This window comes from Centruroides vittatus, unplaced genomic scaffold (assembly GCF_030686945.1).
Source record: "Centruroides vittatus isolate TY-2023 unplaced genomic scaffold, ASM3068694v2 contig_749, whole genome shotgun sequence".
Lineage (NCBI taxonomy): Eukaryota > Metazoa > Arthropoda > Arachnida > Scorpiones > Buthidae > Centruroides > Centruroides vittatus.
The window spans coordinates 33,356-53,436 of record NW_027122485.1 but is presented as its reverse complement, the minus strand read 5'-3'; positions in this window follow the sequence as shown (position 1 = coordinate 53,436).

Below are 20,081 nucleotides of genomic sequence, written 5' to 3'. Positions count from 1 at the left end.
TCGAATCTGGAAGAGCTAACCTAGAAAATTTTCTCCGGGAGTCTGTTCCGGATATGTCGGAACCGTCTCTCATTACCCAGCCGCTCCCACTGTAACCTGGCCAAATTCATTACGAATATGATTTATGATTCTCTCTTAGGGTCCACAGAGCAGAAAGAGTCCAAATGAAAAGAGAAGACGAATTGCAGAACTTTATGTTTCTAGATTTCCAAATTTGCGACTTCTGGTTACTTTCTTACATTATCTTTCCAAATTAATCTTGATCGTTTCTTTTCTTTCTTTTTTCTCCGGATTATAATCTTCATTAACCAGCCTGAACTTTCTCTGATAATATCTCTGGAAAATATTAGCTTCCTTTTCATTAGGTCTGTTTTTTTAGAAGAGTTTTTTAAAGTTTCTAATCTTGATAAAACATCTTCATTTGTAATTTCAGTCCAACTAATCCTCCTCATATTTCTATAGTACCCCATATTTTAGTGCATAATACACCGCAGATATTGTCAAAAAAATGTTCCCATTCCTTTCCTACATTATTATTTAGAAATTTAGCATACCCACCAAACAATTTCCAGATAATCTAATATTTCCATTTTTCGTGTTACTTTTTCATTAATTATTATTTTAAGCCGGGAAAATTGTTTATAAAATAATTGAATGAATATTAAACAAATGAAATAATTTAACTGTTTAGGCCGGTTATAGCCAACGTTTTGTCTATTTAGTCAGGACGTTAGAAACTCTTTACTGCTACATGCTTTGTCCGAATGTTTCCCTCTGTTTTGGAGATTCAGTTGTGCGCAGAGGGCAGAGGGGATATATCCCTCAATATTTTTGTTCCGGAAAATCTCTCCCCCCTCATATTTCTATTTTATACCATTCTACAAAATGTAGGAGTAGAAACGAGTACTGTACATACCAGGTACATTACTTCAGGCGCAATAATGACAATAAATAGTAACAACCTTATCTGAATCGTTAATTATGTCAACAATTTTAGCCCAAGTTGGAAAAAGAAACCTCGACACAATGTAGTCAGGCATTACAATCCTGCTAACAGACACTGCTCTGTACATAATCTTACATTGTTCCTACAGTAAATGCAAGAATACATGTACAGTTGAGGAGGGTACTTTGTGTAGATTTACCTAAAAAAGCTTAATTTCTTTAAAACAATAATATTTTAATTTATGATATATAAAAATACCGAGAATGATCTGTTCATTGTACTGTACGTGGTATTTACAAAGAGGAAAAAATTCTTTCTTTAAATTTACAAACGAATAATGATTAATTTTGGTATAGGGTTAATCGAAAATTTTGCGAAATCTTTAAGTACTACTGAATATTTTAAAGACTGCATAGCCATTTCCATGTTAAATACGAGTTATGGGAAAAAACAAAGAATCCGTTAGCGTGGTTATTTTGACTAACAGAAAGTAATATCTTTAAGATTGCTTTTTGTTAATAAACATCCCACGTATTTCATTTGTTCAAATAACAAACGGTTAAAGAGGCACGCTCTACCCGGCACATGAGGGTCGATCTGTGTAAATATTGAAGACGAGTCAGCGACAATAAGAAGAATTTGTCATTGCTGGGTTTTATGTGAATGTACAAATCAAGAGGGTGTCCATAAATGACGTCCGCAATGGAAGGGAAGAGAGAGGGAGGGAGGGGTTACATCAAGTCGGACAAGGAGAGGGGAGAGCTTTAGTGACGTCCGTTTATTTCATTAAATTTTATACGGTTTATGCATTTTATTATAATTACTTCAGAATTTATTGTATGTTTTGTTTCTATCTATGGTATCTGTCATTCTTAAAGTGATAAAGGTTTAAGGGAGGTTGAGTTTTGTTCAGTGGCGTAGCGAACATAACTGGCGCCCGGACACGACACTTTATTGGCGCCCCCCTCCCTTCTCTAGAAACACATACAGGTATACAGGTAGGGCGCGTTTTTTTATGCAGCGAAAGTATAGCGAAATGACGTCACGAGCAGCGTTGGCCATTTAGAAACGAGTTTCAGAGGATTAGCTGTAAAGCGCTTCTCGAGCGCTGCATAAAAAAACGCGCCCGCAGTTTGTCTTGGAGACCATTTGGGCGCCCCTCTGCGAGTGGCGCCCGGGGATGACAGGTGTATCATACCCCTCGCAACGCCACTGGTTTTGTTGGACGTCCAAAGAGGGGAGGACAAACTACGGACAACTTACGGAAACTTGGACAAACTAGGACAATGAAGGAGGGGGTAAAATTTTCAAGAAAAATACGGACCTAATTTATGGACAGCCCTGAGTACTTCCCCGGTGTTGTATATAACAGAGGAAAAATATGGAAATCGGTCAAGAAACAACCACCAAAATTTTTACATTTTTGGACTCAAGACACCTTGAAAGCGGTATAATACCTCCTTTTTCGTTCTCAGTTTGCACGTAAATAGTACTCTTTCCATTATCGCACAAATCTGAAGCTGATTTTAAATTTACAACGCTTTCTGAAACTTCTTCATTGGAAGAAACTTCAGTTTGATGCACTTTTTCACAGCTGTGTACTTTTTCTTCTTTTCGTAGCACGTTCATATCGTTCTTGTCTTGCTCTTGCTTCCTTTGATCTGCTACTTTCTCCCATGTTTATAGTTGGGGCCCAATCTGGAGATTCTAAATCACACAGCTTTGCTGGTTTTCCTTTAAATAAAAAATAGTTTCACAATAAGTTTTGCTCACATACACATACACTTTTGTGTTTACAAGTAGAGAAAAATGGGAAGCAGTGAGACAGCAAAATTTAAAACAAGAAAGTAACTTTACAAGAAGTATTTCCATCATTAGCCCTTGTAATTCATTCTAATATGTTCGTTTATGACATAACAGTCTGAGAAAATGTAAATGCATATTATTTTCTTAATAAACTTTATTGTTCTATTTAACTAATTTTTTTCTTCTGTAATTTGGCTTTAAAACATTAAGTCCAGGTATGAAAGAGATATCAAGGTAAGAAATTTATCTTTTCATTTCACCTTTTACTTCAGTTTGTTTAAATATTAAGTAAAATCCTACATTTTATTTGTAACCTTTAAATTAAAAGTTAATTGTGTGTGTCACCATATTCATTCTGAAGGGAACAGAGGATTTTATGACCACGAAAAATTTTCTCAAAGATGGATGGTATATAATATTTGACTGACCCACTAATGTTTTCTACAGGGCATCCATTATTTTTCTCAGGAATAAAATAATCGTGAAACAACCGGATTAAAACGTGAATTAAGAAAAGCATCTCACAGTTTCCTACTCTCCCCTATACGAATTACAAGGTAACGCAATCTCAATTTATAAAAAATAATACCAAAAACAAGACCAATTATGTACATTTACCTGAAATGAAATGTTTATTGCAAACACGTTTATTATCCGTCACAGAGGAATCGGTAAAGTTTTGCCTGTTAAAAGAATTTTTCAGTATCTAAGAGGAACTACACATTTTGGAATATTTTTTAACCGAGATCCGAAATTGATAGCATATACAGATGCGGATTACGGAGGAGACGCTAATAGTCTACATTCTACGAGTAGGGTTCTTATCATGAGAGGAGGTCCAATTGTAATTCAAGAAAGCAGCATCTCGTGGCGAACTCAACCGCTGAAGCCCAGTACCGTGCAGCAGTTTCATCTATCGACGATATCTGCTGGGTACGAAGAATAGGAATTGAACTGAGATTATTAAAGAATGATGAAACCACCCCGTTACTTGTCGACAATCAGTCAGCAATTCACATGCTTAAAAACGCTCACCAAGGAAAGATAACCAAGGGTAAAAAGCATATTGAGATTCAGAGAAAATTTATTTAGCAGCACATTGGCATGACTGTTGAATTGAAACATATTAAAAGCGTAGACCAGCTTGCTGACATACTAACAAAGCCTTTGAATCGTATACAGTAATCCCTCGCTACTTCGCGTTTCATTTATCGCGGCCTCAGTATATCGCGGATTGTTCAAAAATATTCATCAAAAACTCAAAATTGAGGAATTATGGCGCGAAAGTTGCTCGCACGCTAGCAGAAGGCAGGGAGTGCCCACACAATTCAAAATCCACGTCTCTGATTGGCTGGCTAGCATCCCGCCATTTGATATCCCTCCCGACTCGGGAATCTCGCAAGCTGATTGGCCTAGATGTTTCTTCCTAGACGAATCTCGTTAGCTGATTGGCCCAAGAAATCGACGACAACATGGTCAGAGCCGTAGAATTCAGTAACCGTATTGACGGTGTAATGGCGTTGTACAAGGGCATCTTTGCTCAGAAGAAAAAACAACGGTCACAACTCCCCATCACGATGTTCCTTGTGTGCCGAAAACGTTCTGCAGAAACTCCTTCTGCTGCCTCTACGCCGCCTCCTGCAGTTACCCCAGCTCTATCCGAAGCTGCCCGCGACGATCGCGTTAAAAATGAGAGGGTGACACTACTTCGCGGTTTTTCACTTATCGCGGCCGGTTCTGGTCCCTATTAACCGCGATAACTGAGGGATTACTGTAATATTCAAAAAGTTACGCTGTAATATGAGTAAGGAGGAGTGTTAAGGTTAATCATATTCGTTATTGTATACCGCGCATAAGTTAGGCGCTATCTGTTCATTTGTGTTTTGTATGTCCGACCATCGAAAGACCGCCTGCTTATAATTTGAAACATAATCTTGTCAGTTGTATATACAAAAAGTAAATTGTTTATTATCTGATAAATGTATACTTTTATTTCGTCAATTGTTCACGATAGCAGATGCCTTTTGTGTAAGATCCAAGTCGGATGTATGCAAGCTAATAAATGTTCTCGTTAATTTTATCTCGCCTTTTGATTCGTTCACGGTTACAAGAAATCGCCACACTTAATCATTGTGTCAAAAACGGTTAACGAAGCACATCAAAGAAAAGCAGTTCCTCGAAAACAAATCTTTTCGAAGGAATTTTATAGTTTTTTTTATTTTAATGTACTGTATTATGTAATGTTTTTTACATTTTATGTAATTGTTATCTTTATTTTCAAGAATATTTGCTAATGTTGGTAGTAGATATCAACTGTCCTTCGAGACTTTTCTATTTATTTGTAAAAATTAAATAAATAAATAAATAATGTAACACAGTGGCGTACTCAGAATTTAATCCCGGATAAGCCGAATTCAACGGATAATAAAATCTTCAATGCAGATTCAATAAAATTCCCACCTTATGTGACTGCTAATTCATTAATATAGTAGTATAAAAATAGAATACACGACATAATATAAATAAAAATTTAATTTTAGTTAGGAAAAGATTTTTCGAAAACTACATAGCATTTGTTTTCCTTTTGATTTGGTGAGTTCCAGAGCTCGTTGGCCCCTCTCTGGGTGGCCACTAATCACGACTCCGCTAGCGCAAAAACGTCCGTAAACCCCTCGCCTTAAAGCTTTTAATCACGTGACCAAGATATTTTACGCCTGAGTAGGTCGTAAAACCAACGTAAAAGCGAGTTGAGCAGTGTTCAACTTTCGACGCGAATACGGTTGTAAGACGGTACCATCCACCAATCAGAATTCAGTGAAATCTAGGTCATTGTGAGTCACAAGTAATGATATTCGAAATAGTTAACAAAGGGTTCGCTAGCAGAAAATTTTTCCCTGACAATCACCGACAAACGAAATGGAAGTTTTGGCTAGAAATAAATACAATACCTTTTCTTGCGATATATCTAATAATCAGTGGTGTATTTGGAACGTAACGAGCCCTGGGCGAAGACCAGGTAACAATAGTATATTAGTGCTGTCGACCTTTTATTTTTAGGCAGAGAAATTTTTCACCCCGAATGGCTCTGCTGATATTAGACAGATGTCATTATCTCTCGAAATACAATATCCTTTTTCTTTCGCTGTCCATAGCCCGACACGTGTTCCACGGCCATCTTGTATTATCTCGCGCGCGTGAGATTGTGGGATCTCTCTTATGACTGGATCTAGTTTCAAGAACTCTCTTGAATCGATCGCGATTAAACCTCGTTTCGGTCGAGATTAAAACGGTCGAGAGAGATCGCACCAAGACATAGTCCCCGACCTTGCTCACAATCTAGATTGAAATGCTCGGTGCGAACGGGGTATAAGGCTTTAGTTTAGTAGTATTACAGAGTATAATACGTTTATTTTAATGTATTAAAAAAAAAAACAAAACCACTGAGAAATGTTCTGTGTGTTTAACAAGGTTCGGAAAACTGAAAATTTTAACAACGGGTTCGGCCGAACCTGTGCGAACCCGCTTAATATCACCACTGATTGTGACACGTGCGAAAATGGCGGAAAACGACCTTTTGTGTATGTTCTCTCGTGGCTACTCTAAAATAGATCTGGAAAGATTTGTCGAAAACATCCGAAAATATTCATATATCTACGACAAGAAGTATCCCGATTATAATAATGAATGCCTAAAACACGAGATATGGATGGCCAAAGGAAATCCTTCATTTAGAGGAGTATATAATAAAAAAGCTAAGCTTATAAATGCTGTTTATTACCTTAATAATACAATAATAAAAGTTAATATATGAAAGTAAAGATATTATTTTTACTACATTTGTAATTATAGTACAGAAAAAACTCGTATAATATAATCATTGTCTTTATATCGATATATCATGTAGACCAGTGTTTCTCAAACTTTTTGGACCGCGACCCCCTTCTGCACTTAAAAACTTCAAAGGACCCCCGAAGAATGAGTATGTGTCGAAAAACATCCCGGAGGGAGGGGGTTAGGCTCGTATTTAAATATTTATATTCTTTTTATTATTTATATGTGCAATTTATTTAAGTAAAAATTATTTTATATAGTTTTTATTTCTATTATTTCTAAACATGAATCCATAGTAAATTTATAAAATATTTGAAAAAAATTAATCTAGAATCAATTTTTCAGCGACCCCCCAAATATTTTTCACGACCCCCACTTTGAGAATCACTGATGTAGACAACCGTAGTAGTACTGTCGCAGGCCGGATGGCCGAGCGGTCAAGGTGACAGCCTACCGCTCTGGGGGACTCGGGTTCGAATTCCGGACGGGTCGAAAAATCCCCAGGAATTTCTCGGGGGTGGTCCGTCTGGATATGTCGGGCCCCGTCCCTCACCACCCGGTCCCCTCATTGTGGGCCTGGCCGAACCCATAATGGCTTGCAAAAAGAGGCCCTCTTAGTGTCCACAGGGTGGAAAGAGTTTAAACAAAAAAAAAAAAAAAAAAAAATAGTACTGTCGCCGTAAAAAGCTTCGCTAGCCGGACCTCCACCGCAATCCAAACGCAAATAGGTCACGTGATTAAAAGCTTTTACGGCGAGGGGTTTTACGGCCGTTTTTGCGCTAGTGGAGTTGCGGACTAACATGAATAAATTTGTTTGTTTATTGGCTATGGGTAGAGAGAGTATATCGAAAAGTGTCCATATCGATCCAAAAATAGAATCAAAGTCACTCCTTTCGTTCCGTGGATTCGACGTCGACCCATTTATGGATCAATCACAGAGCAAAAGAGCAAAACGGATTTAGGTCTCATTAATAGGTCGAAATTTCATGCTCATTTCCTGCCACCTCTTCGTCAGTTTACAAGAATCAAAATGGGAGACTTATGAGTTATAACAAGGTTATTGACACTTCTGAAACAGAAATTCTTAAAATCAAAACTATTAATTAAGGTAGCAAATTTATATAACTTAATTACGGACCTCTAAAATTTGCGATTTATGAATCAGTACATCATATAAAATAAATTTTTCATATTATTAAATATTTATTTATCCAATGTTAAGATTTAAACTAGATTTAAACGCAATCATAATATGTTGAATAAGTATTGATTCAAAAATACATATTACAATAAATATAATTTGATTAAACAAACAATACATAATAGCAACTGATTTAAAATTTTGAATAATGTATTTATTTTAATTTTGAGAAAAATTACATAAGTGCACGATTTAATAAAACAAGAATTTTTAAGATTATTTTATGTAATCGTGATTCTATAATTAATTTGAATTAATAATCTCATAATGATTTTCTACAAAAACTGATTGAGTTTGATTTCAATTTTACAAGTTCAATATTGAAATACATATAAATGTTAGACTCAAAGACCGAAATCGCTCATTGAGCGAAAATACGACCACAACGCGTTGTGGCTAATTCAAAACGACCACAAAGCGAAATTCGTGTCGTGGCTTTCATGATATTTGACCACGACGCGTTCTGGTTAGGTTAGGTTAGTTAGGCTACTTGGTTAATTTTCAATATGTAATCATTTGTGAAAATCTGTTACAGTGTTGCGGAGCTGCGCGTCCGCGATCAACCTCAGGCAGTGCCGTAGCTACGGTTCTCCGGGCACAGTGCGGAACCACATTTGTGGGCCCCCGAAAAAATTTTTCGGCAGGGGTGTCCTTTTTTCGTAATGGTTTTCCTGTGTAATAGGAGCCCAGCAGCCAAATGCGAAATTTTGCTTTGATTTGATTGCCGCGAAAAATTTTTCGGGTCTTTTTTCCTGTGATTTTGGGGCCCCCATGGGTCTATCGCTATCCAGGGGCCCAGTGCGGACCGCACCTACCGCACCCCCTAGCTACGCCACTGACCTCAGGCACCTTAACTAAAACATTCGAACCAATTTCAACCTGTCCGAGTAACCTAGCCTAACAAGAACGCGTTGTGGTCAAATATCATGAAAGCCACGACACGAATTTCGCTTTGTGGTCGTTTTGAATTAGCCACAACGCGTCGTTGTCGTATTTTCGCTCAATGAGCGATTTCGGTCTTTAAGCCTACATAAATACGTTTTGGCAATTTTAAAATGTCGTCCGAGACTGATGAGGGCATATCCCTAAAGTCAGAAATCTCAGCTTGTCTGACCGAAACGTGTTCATTAAGTTAAATGTGAGAAGTCACAATATTGTTTGATGTCAGATCAGTGTTCGACAATTCAGATCTGCACAGAGCTTTAAATGAAAAGTACGACCATTTACCATTTTTGGACTTTCAGATCATTGGACTACTCTGAACGATATAAAATATTTGACAATTATAATACGAAAGGTTTTATCGTATTCCATTAATGTTTATTGTAAATAAGTGTTTTAAATTACAGTAAAACCTCGAATTATCAAACTAATTCGGGAGAGGGGTGTCCGCTAAAGCCGAAGCTCCGTAGGGCCTTATTTACCAAGACCGTTATGGGTTCGGCCAGTCCCACAATGGTGCGGCCGGGTGGTAAGGGACGGGGCCCGACATATCCGGACAGACCACCCGCCGAAAAATTCCTATGGATTTTTCGACCCGTCCGGATTTGATCTCGGGTTTCCGAGAGCGGCCTTGGCTTCGGACTTGGCCACTCGGCCATCCGGCCGTCCGTGAGATTGTAATAAACATGTACACCATATAAATCGAAATAAGTTCGTTTACTTATTTCTATTTACTTATTTGTTGGAAAAAATATTCTAATTTTATTTAAGCAATAGCGGCGAGTCTTGGATTAAAAAAGCTTGTTAATTTAATTTAATTAATATGAAAATCATTTTAAAATTAACAGGATTGACATACGGATCCTAAATTTTGTCCCTTAAATACAATCGTGATTCGTTGAATCGCCTCCTTTAAATCAAAGTATCGCTGCATTTACAAAATATAGACAGTTTGTTTATGATTTATTCTTATTGTCTTAAATAATAAATCATAAAGAACCCGAGCATTATAGTCCAATTTTATATACATTGAAAATGTAAATATTGACATTTTCATAATGAAATCGTTCGTGCATTACAGAAAGAACAAAGAATTAAAGATGAGAATACACGTAATATAAACCAATACAAGCGATGCATTACATTGAAGTTAGACGTTTAAAATATTAAATAGTAAGACGATGGTTATTTCCGTTTATTAGTTCATTTAGTACGATTAATTGTAGAAAATAATATTGGGAGATACTTTTCACGTACTTTATCGATCTAATAGCTTTTAACGTAGCTTATTTAATAGCTTATTTCTAAACGAAATTTTCATTCGAAATTTGTAGAGCAAGGTGAGTTTTTAAAATGAAAATTTCTAAGAATAATTTTTAAACCATTGATAAAGCCTTTTTAATGGTTATAATTGTTTTCGAATTATTCGTAGAAAAATATGGAAAGCCGTAGGAAATCTTATCCTAGTAATATTTGTATTGCTGGTCTATTAGATCCTGTTATTTCTGTATCTGAAATTTTCGGATTGAGAATTATAGAATCTTGTAAATGTCGAAAGAGTAAAATATCCGCCTCTCTTTTCTCAAATTACGAAAGAATAATCGAAATATTTCTATGGTACGGGGTAATATTTATTGCCGTAATACTTGTACTCGATATTCCATGCGCTAGAATATTTCTTTTGTTTGAAGAACACGCTTTCTATGCTAAATTCTTGCCGTTAACTTGTTCTTTGTATGTTGCGATGCAATTCAGCATTGTAAGAAGAAAAAAGATCGAAGTACATTCCATGTCCAACAGTAGTTATGAAGGGGAAGAAAAATATCTTGATGAAGTTGAACCATATTTACGGGATTTGTTTTTGTATCTTGTCCTTTTTATGTCATCGATTGCCACTTTAGTACCATTGATTGGTCATTCAGATGTTGATAGTGGAGAAAAGTACAAAATGAGACAAATTGCATGTTTGGTCACTATTCAAATTTGGTTTATGGGTAATTTTATTCATATCATCTTTGTCTTTGTCATAAGCACGCTCGGCCTACTACTCGTATCGAAAAGATTAGCTAAAATCTCTTTGGAATTAAAAACCGTAAATAAAGCGACAAAATATTATCTTCAAGATATAATAGAGAAATTTACAGAACTATGGGAATTTTTCCAACAAGTGAACGAAAAGTGGGAGCTACTTTTGCCTCTTATTTACATTTATTATGTATATGAAACGTGCTTTCTTTTGTACGGAACATTGTTTGCTAAAATGAATCCTATCATCCGTCTTCATATGGCTATAATTGCGTTAATATTATTAATTTTTAGTTTATTAGTCTGCTGGGGAGTATCAACTTTAACATCAATCGTAAGTAAAAATCAACATAAATCATTTATTTTTTTATGAGAATCTAATAATATTCTTTCAGATATACGACAATTTCATCTCTGTGGAAAAATATTTCTCCTCTCCTCTGACGTTAACATATAAGTTAAAAGTATAATATCATACTTTAAATTTTATTTTACGTTTCATTTATATTTTAATTCAAATTATTGATGTTAGGTCGTTTGCTTCATGAAGATATTCGGAGGAATGCCCATAGGAATATCCATTGGAGGATTTTTCTTCGTGAAAAAGAACTTCTTGATTCGGGTAAGATCTCAGTTGTCTAAGCAAAACCAGTTTATTGCTTGATATAAAATACCATATACAAATATTATAATGTTTTAAATAATTATAGAAAATTTGTAATAAAATATTTTTTTATACTGTTTACAGGCAGTCAGTAGTTTTTATTCGGTATTCTCGACTTTAATTGAACTAACAGGAGTGCTTGACAAGAACAAATGCATTTCGAAACTGCATCCAACCCTCCTTACCAACGACACAAATATTTAGACCCAGCGGCGTAGGGAAGAGGGTGCAAGGGCACCCGCTTCGCTACGCCACTCGCAGAGGGGCGCCCAAATGGCCTCCATGACAAAGGGCGCATTTTTTAGTGCAGCGCTCGAGAAGCGCTTTACAGCTAATCCTCTGAAACCGGTTTCTAAATGGCCAACGCTGCTCGTGACGTCATTTCAGTACATTTTTGCTGTAGAAAAAACGCGCCCAAACTATATGTGTTTCTGGAGGGGGAAAGGGCGCCACTAAAGTGCACCGGGCGCCAGTTATGTTCGCTACGCCACTGTTTTGACCTGTTTCACAGAAGAATTGATCAAATATATAAATTCGTGCACTCAATGTAAACACAAGAAATTCTGTTTTTCATTTACATCTTTGTCTTTTATATGATTTCTTAATTTCTCAAAAGTGATTGTTTTCAAAAGAAACACTGATAAAACATACCCATGCATGTCATACGATCAACGAATCGTACGATCGACCGTGAGGATGCAGAGTGGGAAAAAAGAAATATTCTGCAAGTTATTATTATAGTTAGATTGAATACTTTTTGTAAAAAATTATTGTAATAGAAATTTCATTATTAAAATAAAAAATTTATACACTAACATTGTGATACCCGAATATGTACAGTACAATTAGAAAGATCGAGGACGCACCGAAAATTCTCGCATAATATGCTGGCACGGTAAGGCTGGAGCCGACAATGTGTACAAATCAAGAGTAGATTGGTTTTTTTTGAAATACAAACCATCGTTTACTTTGTGGCCGTTAGCCATATGAATGTACATTTTGTATTTTATAAATTTTTATATTTTATTTAGATTTAAGATTTTCTTTGTTTCTCTCCCTTTCCTGTTGACAAAGACTTCCTTCTTAATCACTTTACTGTCTAATTACTTTACCATCCGATGGGAGTGATGCCTCTGATGAAAAACAACTTTGTTAGAAAAACAAAGTAATAAAAAATCAGAGAGGAGAGGAAAAGAAGAAAGAAAGAGAGAAGGATCTGGGCTCTCGACGAGAAAGGTCGGGGAGCATGTGTGGTGTGTTGGAACTAGAGAGGTCAGAGATCGAAGCTCGACGAGTGAGGTCGAGACGGAGAAGACCTAGTGTTATAGTGGATAGGGGACTTCCTGACGAACTGACAATCTTGCTGGACAAATTCTGAGTGGATTATCGTCCAAGTGAACGAGAGGAGTCTACCGAAACTAAGGATAAGAGGCATCAGTAACCCCGCTCAGCATCACGAAGCCATCATAGCGAAAATCCCGGGTATTCCCACCTTCATCCTTTTCTGTATCTATATTCTCTCTTTCTTCCATTCTCATAGTATGTAAGTAGTTTTAAGATAGGTTAGGACCCTTAGTAATATTAATCGTTTTATATTACATATTCTGGACCTTGTAATACCACCGCTTACACGTTGGGATCTTGTATAAACGAACCTTGTAGCTAAGCGAATAAAGATATTGTTTTTTTTTTGTAAATTAACAAAGTGTGTTTGTCAATCATTGTATATCATTCGCTGTCGGCTATCACAAATGGCGTCCGCGACAGGATCCCAACAGTAAAAGTGTAGAGCGGGTGATCAATTGTAAATTCTGTCTTCTGTTAGTTATTGTTTATTAAGTTACGAGATATTGTCATATTAGTATATACATCATTATGGCCACTAGTAATCCAGTGGGAAGCTCGAATGTTAATGATGGAGCCAACTCCAACTACCCACTAGCTGTAAATGGATTTTTGGGGATGATCCCTATGTTTTCCGGGTCTCCGAGTGATAGCGTAGATGTAAAACAGTTTTTCCAGACTGTAGAAAATGTCGCCAGATTAGCAGGATGGAGTGACGACGTAAAATTAGCTGTGTTGCAATCTAGATTAAAGGGAGAGCCATTGGCCACATTCCTATGCCTCTTGGAACAGCATCCCGAATCATATAGAGACATTAAACGTGATTTAATAAAATGCTTTAGCAAGAGGGAGGGTACAGATAAGGATGTCGTGGATCAACTATTGAGCATGAAGCAAGGGGTAAACGAATCAGTCATAGATTTTTCGGTAAGGGTAAAGTCATTATTAGTTAGAGCGGCCAAAGGTAATGATAAGATGAATCTATTACGTGATAATGTAATTAAAGAACGATTTGTGAGAGGATTGAGAAGTAGCATTAAAATTAACGTAATGAGAAGAGCCCCGAAATCGCTTGACGAAGCATTTGAGATAGCTGAGGCAGAAGAGGATATAGAGATAAAATGTAACAGCCGTTTCAGACAGTATGCAGTTAACACAGTGACAGAGGAAAGAATGGATTCGATAGTTAGGATCAGGGACGACAAAAAGATCATGGAGCTCGAGAAGAAGATAGATAGGTTGATCAATATTGTAAATGAGTTATTAAAGGCTAAGGAGCGAAATAGAGGGGCAAATCATAAGAAATGTTACGTCTGTGGCGAGGTGGGGCATTTTGCCCGTAACTGTCCAGAACGCAGGGATTTACAGAAAAACCATAATGATAATCAGGGTAGAAGTAAGGAATTAGATAGCGTGAACTCAAATATGGAAAAAGGGATAAATTTTAAGTACAACCCGAATAAGGACGACGAAGTAATGGCTAGGTTAGGTAATAAACATAGAGGGAGATTTATAAGTCCAGCCCCTTTCAAATGTAATCATTTCACCCCTGTTTGCAAGGTCAGGCCCCCAGCACTCAAATTATGTAAGAGTGAGTCTTCCTCTAAAAATTCATTCCCAGAAGAGAACGCGAGGTATGGACGTAAGACGGGTCGAGGCCCTGAATTTGTCAATAAGTTAGATATATTAAGGAGTGCTGCGTATGACTTGGGGAGGAAACGAAATTATAAGAAAAGAGGTCGGATAAATGAGGGTAGGCGGAACAGTGAATGGAAAAAAGGTCAACGTGTATGGTTGTTGCGTAAGGGTAAGAGGCGAGGTTCAGGGAAGTTCTCCCCCAGATACTTAGGCCCTTACCGGATAACGCGGGTATTAGGACCTGTTACAGTGGAGCTTGGGGACAACAAAGCAAGTAAAAAATGGATAGTGCACGTCGACCGGTTAAAACCATGTTTCTCCCCAATATTTAGAGACGTAGTGAAAACGAGAACACATGGTCAAAGAAAGAAACAAGCATACGAGGGAATGGAGAATTTTGAGGAGGAAGATCAAGGTGAATATATCAGAACGTGGAGACACCAAGCGAACGCGATACCAGACTGGACTCCCAGTTTTATAGGTAGTGACGAAAGAGGCATCCCGGACGATGATCAACCGGCCAGGAGTGATAATAACCCCCACCATAAATACAATTTACATGGTAACAGGATAAACTACCGAAAATTACATTACGGTGTTGATCCTTTAAAAAGGGGGGGACGTATGTGGCCGTTAGCCATATGAATGTACATTTTGTATTTTATAAATTTTTATATTTTATTTAGATTTAAGATTTTCTTTGTTTCTCTCCCTTTCCTGTTGACAAAGACTTCCTTCTTAATCACTTTACTGTCTAATTACTTTACCATCCGATGGGAGTGATGCCTCTGATGAAAAACAACTTTGTTAGAAAAACAAAGTAATAAAAAATCAGAGAGGAGAGGAAAAGAAGAAAGAAAGAGAGAAGGATCTGGGCTCTCGACGAGAAAGGTCGGGGAGCATGTGTGGTGTGTTGGAACTAGAGAGGTCAGAGATCGAAGCTCGACGAGTGAGGTCGAGACGGAGAAGACCTAGTGTTATAGTGGATAGGGGACTTCCTGACGAACTGACAATCTTGCTGGACAAATTCTGAGTGGATTATCGTCCAAGTGAACGAGAGGAGTCTACCGAAACTAAGGATAAGAGGCATCAGTAACCCCGCTCAGCATCACGAAGCCATCATAGCGAAAATCCCGGGTATTCCCACCTTCATCCTTTTCTGTATCTATATTCTCTCTTTCTTCCATTCTCATAGTATGTAAGTAGTTTTAAGATAGGTTAGGACCCTTAGTAATATTAATCGTTTTATATTACATATTCTGGACCTTGTAATACCACCGCTTACACGTTGGGATCTTGTATAAACGAACCTTGTAGCTAAGCGAATAAAGATATTGTTTTTTTTTTGTAAATTAACAAAGTGTCCGACAATGTGTACAAATCAAGAGTAGATTGGTTTTTTTTGAAATACAAACCATCGTTTACTTTTTTATTGTGTACTTCTGCATTTTGCTTATATATTATTAAATTTTGCAAGATAATATCTTCTACACGAGCAAAAGCGATTGTTATGCATAGAACCATTGTACTCAATAGGAAATGATCAGTAAAATAAAATCTTTAATTTATTCAATCAAAATCAAACTCAATCCATTTATTTTAAGTGTGTGTAAAATCATTGGAAGAATGATTAATTCTGAGTGTAAAATTGCATAAAACAGATCTTAGAAATTCTTGTTTTATTAAACTACAGGTACTCCTCACTTTACGACCTATCTGCTTAACGACCACTCGCACTTACGACCAATCGAGTTTCGACCTGCAATTCGGGGAATCCCCTTTCTCAGCTTGAGTGTCGATCAGTGGCGAATGGTGACATGCGCACTAAGCGTAATATAATAGGCTTGCGCGTACTATAATTGTCTTATAGTACTATAATAGCTAATAGCGTACTATAATAGTCTTTTTATGAATAAATTTGAAGTTTGTTGCATAATTTGTATAATTTTACAACGATCCTATGTTCTCGGTGCAAGCTCCTCGCTTATCGACCAATTCACTTAACGACGTAGTCGTCGGAACGGAACTCGGTCGTAAAGTGAGGAGTACCTGTATTCAATGATGTAATTTTCCATGAAATTAGTTTTAAAGTTTTGTATATTTATTTTACGTATTATCTATTAAACAATACTAAATAGCCCTATAGTTCAATGAATCTTAAAATTTAAAAATAATTGTAAAAAACGGGTAAATTTATAAAACAAAAATTAATGAAATTACTAAAAAAATTAAAATAAATTTAAATTTTATTACCTTTTGTGCGAAAAAACACAAACAATTTCTACAATTACGTCGCAAAAGATAACTGAGTTGCAATTAATTAAAAATATTGTAATTACGGATTTAAAAATGTAAGAAAAAATAACTAAATAACAATAAATAAGTAAAAATCATTAAAATAACTATAAAAACTAAATAAATTAAACCTAAAAATAATAATTACACTAATTGCCGCAAAAATTAGCGCAGCAGAAACTTGGCATACAGATATAGAAATGATTCGAGTTATAGCATTATGGCTCATTACGTAATGATAGCAGAGGGCATTATCGCATTTTCTATCGCTGTGGACATTTATGTATGACGCTGGCCCACCAGTGGCCAAGCGGTTCCATCTCCCTGAACAGTTTGGTCGTGGGTTCGCGCCTCGCCTGGACAGGCTGGCCACGTGGAGTTTTCCACGTCTCTAACGCCTGAATAGGTGCCAGTTATCCTTAAAATCACTTTCCGGAAGGCATACCCCCTAGGCAGATCGCACAAGTGTTGCGTTGCCATAACTTATTAGTGAGGTTGCGGCTGAAGTTTTCAACGCGAATACGTAAACGTCGGACGTTTAGAGCCGCATTCCTGTAAGCCTAGAAATTTGACAATGGCGTTTGCAACGTCGAGCATGATTCCACTGACGTTCCAAACGCCTTTGTCAAAGTTCTAGGCTTACAGCAGAGGTGTCCAACCCGCGGCCCAGTAAACGTGTAAACAAAACAGACAAACTATTTCATTATTTATTTATTTCAACGGCATAAACTCAAAAAAAAAAAAGTTTCAGAAAGCCGTAAACTTTAATAGATATTTTATTTTTGAGTGGAAAGTAAATATTTTCAAATACTTGGAAATGTGTGAATGAGGAAGGAATACTAAATAAAGTTGGAGTTGTGATTCAAATAATTATAGACCCAAATTTGGGGAAGGAGAGAAAAGCCAAAAGACCTTCTGTTATGCAAATATTGACCCTTAATTTTCCAATCTTACTCACTTCTTTATCTTTTGTCCTTTCCTTTTGGGTTTGGCATTTGGGTCTATAATCCTTTGAGTCCCAACTCCAGCTGTATTTAGTATTCCTTCCAGCGTTGCAAGATTTGGCTTCTTTGTGTCAAATTTGGCTACTCTTTTTTTAGTTTGGGGTAAAAAAATATCATTTGGTGCATTGGCTATTTTGGGCTATATTTTATAAATATATTAGTTGAATAAAAATGCATTTTAAAATGGTGTTTCTTCATTTTTTTATTAGAGACCCAAATAAAAAAGTATTTGTTTTTTCAAATAAATTTTTGTCTGTCTCCTTTATAATATATGAATTTGTCTATTTCTAAGTATAAATTGAAAGTGTCTGTAGAAGTAATTTTTTTAAAATATCCTTTTACGTGAAAAAGTTTTAATACTTATTACTATAATCTAGACAGACATGTTAATCCTTAAAAATACTTGTATATTTAAGGATTGGGCCACAAGTATATATAATTTGCTTGTGGCCCAAAACTCCATGACTTCTTCCAATGTGACCCATAGGAACAAAAAGGTTGGACACCCCTGGCTTACAGGAAGGCGACGCTAAACGTCCGACGTTTACGTTGAAAATTTCGGCCGCAATCTCGCTAATAAAACAAAACAAACGTATGCTACTAGTGACACCATCCACCGTTACTTCTGGTATCGCTCCCGACGGGATTGGCCACAACTCCCGACGAGATTGAACGAAACAGGGTCGTCTATAGTGACGATTGCAGATTCCTTTTGGGCACTGATACCAGTCGTGTTCGTGTCTGGTAGGCCCATGCTAAACTCCTCAATCATGCTTATGCTTTGAACTGGGACACTGCCTCCACAACTGGTGTGCCATCACATACGACAGTCAGTCACCTCTAGTAGTGATCCAAGGGACCATGACAGCCCAGCAATTAGTAGGAACCTTGCAATGACAGGCAACACATTCGGCTGCAGGATGCCAAGATCCATTTTACAATAAGACAATGCTTGACCACACACAGAAAAGATGTCACAGGACTGCCTTTGTCACATTCCGCACCTTCCTGGCCTGCCTGGTTCCGATTGAACATTGGGATTGCCTAGTTGGACAGTCTAGTGATTTGGCCGAATAGAGGACCATTTGCAGCAACTGTGGACTGAGACGCTGCAGGATACCATACGGTACTTGTATGCCTCCATGCCTGCCCGTATCACATCGAGTATTGAAGCTAGAGATGGCCCAACAGGGTAGAACCTCCTTTTATTTGTAGTCCAGTGGTTTATAAATAAAAACAATCCGGATTTAAATACAATAGAGAATTTGTGGAATGGTTTTTCGAACCAGTTTCTTCAAAACTTTTTTCCGAAAAACTGGCTTCCTTGTCTGAATTGAAGAGCACTATTGGCTCAGCTCTCAGATTCCTCAGTAGCCTTCAGATCTACCGAATCCTTTAAAAAGGGAAAAATCAGGTGGTAAAGGCAGTCTCGCTGCCAGAGTAGAAAGTCATGCTGTACACTCTACTGGGCATATCTGTTCTAATAACTCCTGGTCAAAAAATGGAGTAATGTTCACTTTAAGCTGATTTCTGACATACTTCAAAGTTTAAAGAGATTACGTAATTAATCCTTGCTAACAAAATTTTTTTTCACGCTTAAGTAACAATAAAAAAACATGAAAACAATTACATTTTTAAATATAAGAACCATCATGCTCAACACTTAAGTAATATCAAACAAAAATATGAAATATATTAATTACAGAGACAATAAATACTGCTGGACTACCTTTAGCTTTTATTACTATTATATCTCAGTATTGAAGCCACTAACTTTTCACATACAGTAAGTCTGCAGATATTTCTGCTCAGCTGGTTCAAATAATTATAAAAATGTTAATATAAATCATACAGCTAATTGATTTGATAGTGAAGATGATAATACAAAACTTTGTTTAAGCTATTATTAATTAATATGCTTAACATCGAATTTGGAAATGCTCAAAAATGCTATTTTGCATAAAACAAACATCAACACAAAAGGAATGTGTGTCAAAATAAAGAATCTGTTTGTCAAATCATTAGACTGTGTATTGAAAAGGATTTTAGTAAATGAAGAAGTAAATATAATTAATGTTTTAAATGTATAAAAAGATTAAGTAAAAGTAAATATGAGACAAGCTTATCTTTTAGTCCTACTTTGTATGGTTTCTTTCTGCATCAGTTTAAAATTAATGTCTTTTATAAAAGAAATCAATTTTTAAAATCTCGAGAAGTTTTTTCAGTGATTCAGAAATTCTCAATCTTGAGAATCAAAAAGTTTGAGGAAACACGACCCCTAGTAACAATATACAACTCAAGAATGTACAAATTTTATACTTAAATGCTGAGGAATGAGAGTAAGAAAACTTTATTAAAATTTTTATTTTCAGTAATTGAATGTGT